The sequence below is a fragment of the Bombus affinis genome, unplaced genomic scaffold (genome assembly GCF_024516045.1).
Source record: "Bombus affinis isolate iyBomAffi1 unplaced genomic scaffold, iyBomAffi1.2 ctg00000209.1, whole genome shotgun sequence".
Classification (NCBI taxonomy): domain Eukaryota; kingdom Metazoa; phylum Arthropoda; class Insecta; order Hymenoptera; family Apidae; genus Bombus; species Bombus affinis.
Window position 1 is genome coordinate 20,001 of NW_026108913.1, and position 7,500 is coordinate 27,500.

The 7,500-nt window shown below is 45.2% G+C and overlaps 2 non-coding genes across 2 annotated transcripts; both read left to right on the top strand.

Annotated features, from left to right (window-relative positions):
- The first annotated feature begins 3,274 nt into the window (after positions 1 to 3,274).
- LOC126927745 (small subunit ribosomal RNA) lies at positions 3,275 to 5,197 on the top strand. Its single transcript, XR_007715842.1, has one exon. It is a non-coding gene; the product is annotated as a small subunit ribosomal RNA (ribosomal RNA).
- A 2,088-nt stretch (positions 5,198 to 7,285) lies between these two features.
- On the top strand, positions 7,286 to 7,440 carry LOC126927748 (5.8S ribosomal RNA). Its single transcript, XR_007715845.1, has one exon. It is a non-coding gene; the product is annotated as a 5.8S ribosomal RNA (ribosomal RNA).
- The last annotated feature ends 60 nt before the right edge of the window (positions 7,441 to 7,500 follow it).

Here is a 7,500-nt window from a genome sequence, read left to right on the forward strand (position 1 = left end):
GAGGTATGGAAATTTTTATAGAAATCGTTATTGTTCGACGCCGTCTAGCCGAACGTAACGGTTTCTTTTTATTTTTTTTTTAAATTTTTTCCACCGGACCTAGCTGACTGGGACGTTGGCACTTTGAATTGTTTCGCACTGCTCCAAAAGTGCCGAAAGTACCGAAAGTTCCTTTCGCATTAATTCCATAATAAGCGTTATAAGGTACGTATATTCTGGCATAAATCGATATATTCTAATTAAATACATCGGGATTAAGCGTTAATTTTGTTCTTGAAACGTTCTAAAAAGTTTCGAATTGCACATTGGGACATGGAAAAATTTCCGTATCGAACACGTTTTTTCGAGTTATCTCGCTTAAAAGTGTTACAAGGTAGGAATATTTTTGCATAAATGGACGTATCTCGACGTTTTACGTCGGGATTAAGCGTTTATTTGGTCGGTGGAACGTTTTCTAGAAACGGAACTATGCGACGGGACGTTGGGACTTTGAAGAAGTTCGGCCGGTGCGAAAAGACCGAAAAGGTTTTTTCGAGTTATCTCGCTTAAAAGTGTTACAAGGTAGGAATATATTTGCATAAATGGACGTATCTCGACGTTTTACGTCGGGATTAAGCGTTTATTTGGTCGCTGGAACGTTTTCTAGAAACGGAACTATGCGACGGGACGTTGGGACTTTGAAGAAGTTCGGCCGGTGCGAAAAGACCGAAAAGGTTTTTTCGAGTTATCTCGCTTAAAAGTGTTACAAGGTAGGAATATATTTGCATAAATGGACGTATCTCGACGTTTTACGTCGGGATTAAGCGTTTATTTGGTCGCTGGAACGTTTTCTAGAAACGGAACTATGCGACGGGACGTTGGGACTTTGAAGAAGTTCGGCCGGTGCGAAAAGACCGAAAAGGTTTTTTCGAGTTATCTCGCTTAAAAGTGTTACAAGGTAGGAATATATTTGCATAAATGGACGTATCTCGACGTTTTACGTCGGGATTAAGCGTTTATTTGGTCGCTGGAACGTTTTCTAGAAACGGAACTATGCGACGGGACGTTGGGACTTTGAAGAAGTTCGGCCGGTGCGAAAAGACCGAAAAGGTTTTTTCGAGTTATCTCGCTTAAAAGTGTTACAAGGTAGGAATATATTTGCATAAATGGACGTATCTCGACGTTTTACGTCGGGATTAAGCGTTTATTTGGTCGCTGGAACGTTTTCTAGAAACGGAACTATGCGACGGGACGTTGGGACTTTGAAGAAGTTCGGCCGGTGCGAAAGGACCGAAAAGGTTTTTTCGAGTTATCTCGCTTAAAAGTGTTACAAGGTAGGAATATTTTTGCATAAATGGACGTATCTCGACGTTTTACGTCGGGATTAAGCGTTTATTTGGTCGCTGGAACGTTTTCTAGAAACGGAACTATGCGACGGGACGTTGGGACTTTGAAGAAGTTCGGCCGGTGCGAAAAGACCGAAAAGGTTTTTTCGAGTTATCTCGCTTAAAAGTGTTACAAGGTAGGAATATTTTTGCATAAATCGACGTATCTCGACGTTTTACGTCGGGATTAAGCGTTTATTTGGTCGCTGGAACGTTTTCTAGAAACGGAACTATGCGACGGGACGTTGGGACTTTGAAGAAGTTCGGCCGGTGCGAAAAGACCGAAAAGGTTTTTTCGAGTTATCTCGCTTAAAAGTGTTACAAGGTAGGAATATTTTTGCATAAATCGACGTATCTCGACGTTTTACGTCGGGATTAAGCGTTTATGTCGTCCCCAAGACCTTCTACAAAGTTTCGATTTTTTCGTTGGGACTTTGAAAAATTTCCGTATCGAACACGTTTTTTCGAGTTATCTCGCTTAAAAGTGTTACAAGGTAGGAATATTTTTGCACAAATGGACGTATCTCGACGTTTTACGTCGGGATTAAGCGTTTATTTGGTCGCTGGAACGTTTTCTAGAAACGGAACTATGCGACGGGACGTTGGGACTTTGAAGAAGTTCGGCCGGTGCGAAAAGTCCGAAATGGTTATTTCGAGTTATTTCGTTAAAAAGCGTTATAAGGTATAATTTTTTTGACAGGGATCGTTATATCTCTATTAAATACAATCGGATTAAACATTTTTGTCGAATTTTTTGAAAAATTAGCTTCCGTCGGACTGATACGACTGGGATATTTTTGCAATTTTTTCGTTAATTAATGTTACAAGGTATATATCTTTTTACATATTTCGTGTTATTTTAACGTGTTTTAATCGATTATAAAGTTATTTTTCGTCCATAGTCGATAAAACTGTATGTTTACTGATGCAATTTTTCGGTGAAAAAAAAAATTAATTTTTTGGTAAAAATGCATTTATAATATGTTAATAATGCTTGTGGTAAAATATTTCGATGGTTGGATATCGCCTTTATATAGTAGTTATTGAACGTGCGAGCGACTAAGTTCCAGCGTCCCTTCCGAACGGTACGTTGCTACGGAGGTTTTGCACCATAAGCGCGCGGCCGCTAGCCCGACCGGCGCCGGCCTTCCGGCCGGCCCCTTGGTATCTATAAGAGAAGCGTCGAGCCGGACGGTTCGGTCGGAACAGCGCTGGGCGCGTGGCTATTCTACGGCCTCGGTTGAGAATTCAGTCACCGCTCCTCGAGTCTTAGTGTATTTTACGCTATTTCTCGACTGTTCCTCCGTTCTCGTACTGGTTTTTTCTCTACACTGCTGCGCCGCGGGTCGAAGTCTAGGACGTAATGACCGTTAACGTGGCAAGCTTCCCCTTAGTCGGGAAGCTGGTGACCTGTGTGCACGTATTTGACAAAAGTTGGATGCGTGTGTGCTTGTACTTACGGAGTAGCCATTCTTGCAGAGACCATCGGTTGTAAGCTATTTGTAGCTGCACGATGGTCCTTTTGGCGTTCTGTAGAGTGCGTTATCTTCTGGTAACGCGTCTCTACAGAGGTGTTGAAGCTTATAAAAGAATATTCTTACGGTATGTCCAGCATGCGTATACGTGCTTTACCGCTAAGTTATATTCTACGAGAGAAGTTGGAGGAGAAAAGTTACAAACAGAAATAATTCTGTGAAGTATGAATCTTTGTATCGATATATGATGGTGAGAGAGGAGGAGAATTAAAGTGGCTGAGTGACGTTGTTACTGAACCATGGAACGTTGCTCTCTAAGTCATATTACATATATATATAAAATGAAAAGTCTCGTCGTACGGTGCTTACGTCCCACCTACGACACAGAGAGAACTTTTAAACGAAAATGCTGGTTTTTGGGAATATATTATAAGATCCCTGGTTGATCCTGCCAGTAGTCATATGCTTGTCTCAAAGATTAAGCCATGCATGTCTCAGTACATGCCGCATTAAGGTGAAACCGCGAATGGCTCATTAAATCAGTTATGGTTTCTTAGATCATACCTACATTTACTTGGATAACTGTGGTAATTCTAGAGCTAATACATGCAAACAGATTCCGACCAGAGATGGTAGGAATGCTTTTATTAGATCAAAACCAATCGGTGGCGGATGGCTCGTCTGTCCGTCCATCGTTTGTTTTGGTGACTCTGAATAACTTTGTGCTGATCGCATGGTCATCTAGCACCGGCGACGCATCTTTCAAATGTCTGCCTTATCAACTGTCGATGGTAGGTTCTGCGCCTACCATGGTTGTAACGGGTAACGGGGAATCAGGGTTCGATTCCGGAGAGGGAGCCTGAGAAACAGCTACCACATCCAAGGAAGGCAGCAGGCGCGCAAATTACCCACTCCCGGCACGGGGAGGTAGTGACGAAAAATAACGATACGGGACTCATCCGAGGCCCCGTAATCGGAATGAGTACACTTTAAATCCTTTAACGAGGACCAATTGGAGGGCAAGTCTGGTGCCAGCAGCCGCGGTAATTCCAGCTCCAATAGCGTATATTAAAGTTGTTGCGGTTAAAAAGCTCGTAGTTGAATCTGTGTGTCACAGTGTCGGTTCACCGCTCGCGGTGTTTAACTGGCATTATGTGGTACGTCCTATCGGTGGGCTTAGCTCCTCGCGGGCGGTCCAACTAATATCCCATCGCGGTGCTCTTCACTGAGTGTCGAGGTGGGCCGATACGTTTACTTTGAACAAATTAGAGTGCTTAAAGCAGGCTACCTTCGCCTGAATACTGTGTGCATGGAATAATGGAATAGGACCTCGGTTCTATTTTGTTGGTTTTCGGAGCCCCGAGGTAATGATTAATAGGGACAGATGGGGGCATTCGTATTGCGACGTTAGAGGTGAAATTCTTGGATCGTCGCAAGACGGACAGAAGCGAAAGCATTTGCCAAAAATGTTTTCATTAATCAAGAACGAAAGTTAGAGGTTCGAAGGCGATCAGATACCGCCCTAGTTCTAACCATAAACGATGCCAGCCAGCGATCCGCCGAAGTTCCTCCGATGACTCGGCGGGCAGCTTCCGGGAAACCAAAGCTTTTGGGTTCCGGGGGAAGTATGGTTGCAAAGCTGAAACTTAAAGGAATTGACGGAAGGGCACCACCAGGAGTGGAGCCTGCGGCTTAATTTGACTCAACACGGGAAACCTCACCAGGCCCGGACACCGGAAGGATTGACAGATTGATAGCTCTTTCTTGATTCGGTGGGTGGTGGTGCATGGCCGTTCTTAGTTGGTGGAGCGATTTGTCTGGTTAATTCCGATAACGAACGAGACTCTAGCCTGCTAAATAGACGTAACTTATGGTATCTCGAAGGCCCCCGGCTTCGGTCGGTGGGTTTTTACTACCAACGTACAAACAAATCTTCTTAGAGGAACAGGCGGCTTCTAGCCGCACGAGATTGAGCAATAACAGGTCTGTGATGCCCTTAGATGTTCTGGGCCGCACGCGCGCTACACTGAAGGAATCAGCGTGTTTTCCCTGGCCGAAAGGCCCGGGTAACCCGCTGAACCTCCTTCGTGCTAGGGATTGGGGCTTGCAATTATTCCCCATGAACGAGGAATTCCCAGTAAGCGCGAGTCATAAGCTCGCGTTGATTACGTCCCTGCCCTTTGTACACACCGCCCGTCGCTACTACCGATTGAATGATTTAGTGAGGTCTTCGGACTGGTGCGCGGCCAATGTGATAAGCATTGCCGATGTTACCGGGAAGATGACCAAACTTGATCATTTAGAGGAAGTAAAAGTCGTAACAAGGTTTCCGTAGGTGAACCTGCGGAAGGATCATTAACGATATAACACAAAAACTTAAAGAATTTGACTTGAACACTTGAAAAATACGAAACTGTATAAGTCGGTAAGGAGCCGTACTCCTCCTATATCGACGAACCAAAGTATATACGACGTATCAACAAGCTATATACTTTAACAAAGAACAGTTAAATTCGCCCGGAGCGTGGCTTACTCCGTTGGCAAAATGATGAAAAGACATAAGGAGGAGACGACCCTCCAGCTACGAAACTATATGAAGAGAAGGTGGCACTCTCTCTCGATCATCGGGATGAAGAGATACATATATATATATATATATATATATATACATACATAAACGAATTCGAGGCGCCTGCGTGAGGTCGTACACAGAAAGACCCGCCGTCTGCGAATATTATGATTTTATAATAAAACTATAAATGGGAACTTGAGCTTTCGAAAATTAAACTTTGACACGAATATCGAACGAAAAATTACGAATGGAAACCACCCGTAAAGAGAAATGAGATCGAGGCGCTTGCGTGAGGCCGTATACAGAAAGACCCGCCGCCACGATCTCGTATTTTTTTTTTTGCGTCGTGGAGACCGTACAAACGAATAACAAAATCTCTAAAGTGCCTCGTGTCGGAGAGATCATGCTCGCCTATTCTCTTCTATGTTTCGTGGTCTGTGTTGCGTTTGCTCTCCTCCTAGCAACGGGACATCGAAGACTCCTCTTTGGGATCGAACGAAGCGACTAAAACGAGTCGACGAGAGCGAAAGTACGAGTAGCGAGTCGCGCATGTAGAAAGGATACCGACATATCTTCGAAGGTTCTCTTCGAAGATCCATGGATACCTTATGCGCGTCGACCTTTCGTCTCTTTCACCGCTCTCGGTCGTTCTCGAAACGTGCTTCCTACCCATAGGGCGTGTGTTCTTCGTATGTCGTTTTGTTCGAAATAACGAAACCACTTGTAACATACTCGTGGATCGGGTAACCTAGAACGAAAACGCATTGCGTGGATGTTGGCCCGCTATGATAATGATGATGATGACGATGACTATGATGACGATGCGTAGCAACGATTCGTAACTAGTCTAGCCGAAGTTGGTTCAGAGGGGACCGCAGGCTGTCTACCCTCGATGTCGTGAGTCGGACACCCGTGCCGTCGCTAGAGTTTTTTCAAAGCTCGGCTTCTGGATATTGGGAAGAAAGACCGCTCGAGGACGACGGCTGCGCGTGCGTCCCATCGAATTTTTTTTTTTTATACCACCTGAACGACTAAAGTTCGTCTAGTTCGTCGCATATAACCCGTTCAGAGGGGACCGCAGGCTGTCTATCCTCGTTGTCGTGAGTCGGACACCCGTGCCGTCGCTGAAGTTTTTTCAAAGCTCGGCTTCTGGATATTGGGAAGAAAGACCGCGCGAGGTAGATGGATGCGAGTCCCATCGAATTTTTTTATTTTTTAAAAAAAACAATCACCTGAACGGAGATGTGTTCTCTTTCGTCGATTTTTCACGCTTTGAGTCGTCGCGATCGCCATCCGTTCGGAGGAGATCGCCGACTTCGAAGCCTCGATGTCGTGAGTCGGACACCCGTGCCGTCGCTAGAGTTTTTTCAAAGCTCGGCTTCTGGATATTGGGAGGAAAGACCGCTCGAGGCCGAGGGTCGCGCGAGTCCCATCGAATCTTTACATCACCCGAACGATGGAGGCGCACGCTCTTTTTCTTGAATAATTGGACGAGAGGAATGCATATCGTATTATATATACACACACACACATATATATATATATGGGCTAGCCACCGTGCGTATTTCTTCGCGAGATCGTGTGCTGCACAGAGGATTCAGAATCGGGTGTTATATCCCCGTCGTTTCCTGACGAACGGAGCTTCGATCTCGATGGTTGTTATATATCATAATGTACTTTTCGCCCGGCCGGCGGACGCGCGTATCTTCGCGCGTTCGTCGGATTTCATTTTCGAACGTTTTCGTGTCGTCGATCTTCCGGCGACTTCTGCGCGTCCGATTCCCGTTGGTCGGTCGTGTCGGATCTCGGCTTCGCTCGAACCGAGTATTAAGAGTACATGGAGTACAAGAGTTTTAAAAAATATATGAAAAGATTACCCTGAACGGTGGATCACTTGGCTCGTGGGTCGATGAAGAACGCAGCTAATTGCGCGTCAACGTGTGAACTGCAGGACACATGAACATCGACATTTCGAACGCACATTGCGGTCCACGGATACAATTCCTGGACCACGCCTGGCTGAGGGTTGCTCACGTAAACCTAAGACTGCTTGCGTTGCGTGTCGTTCCTCTCTATCTGTCTCTCTCTG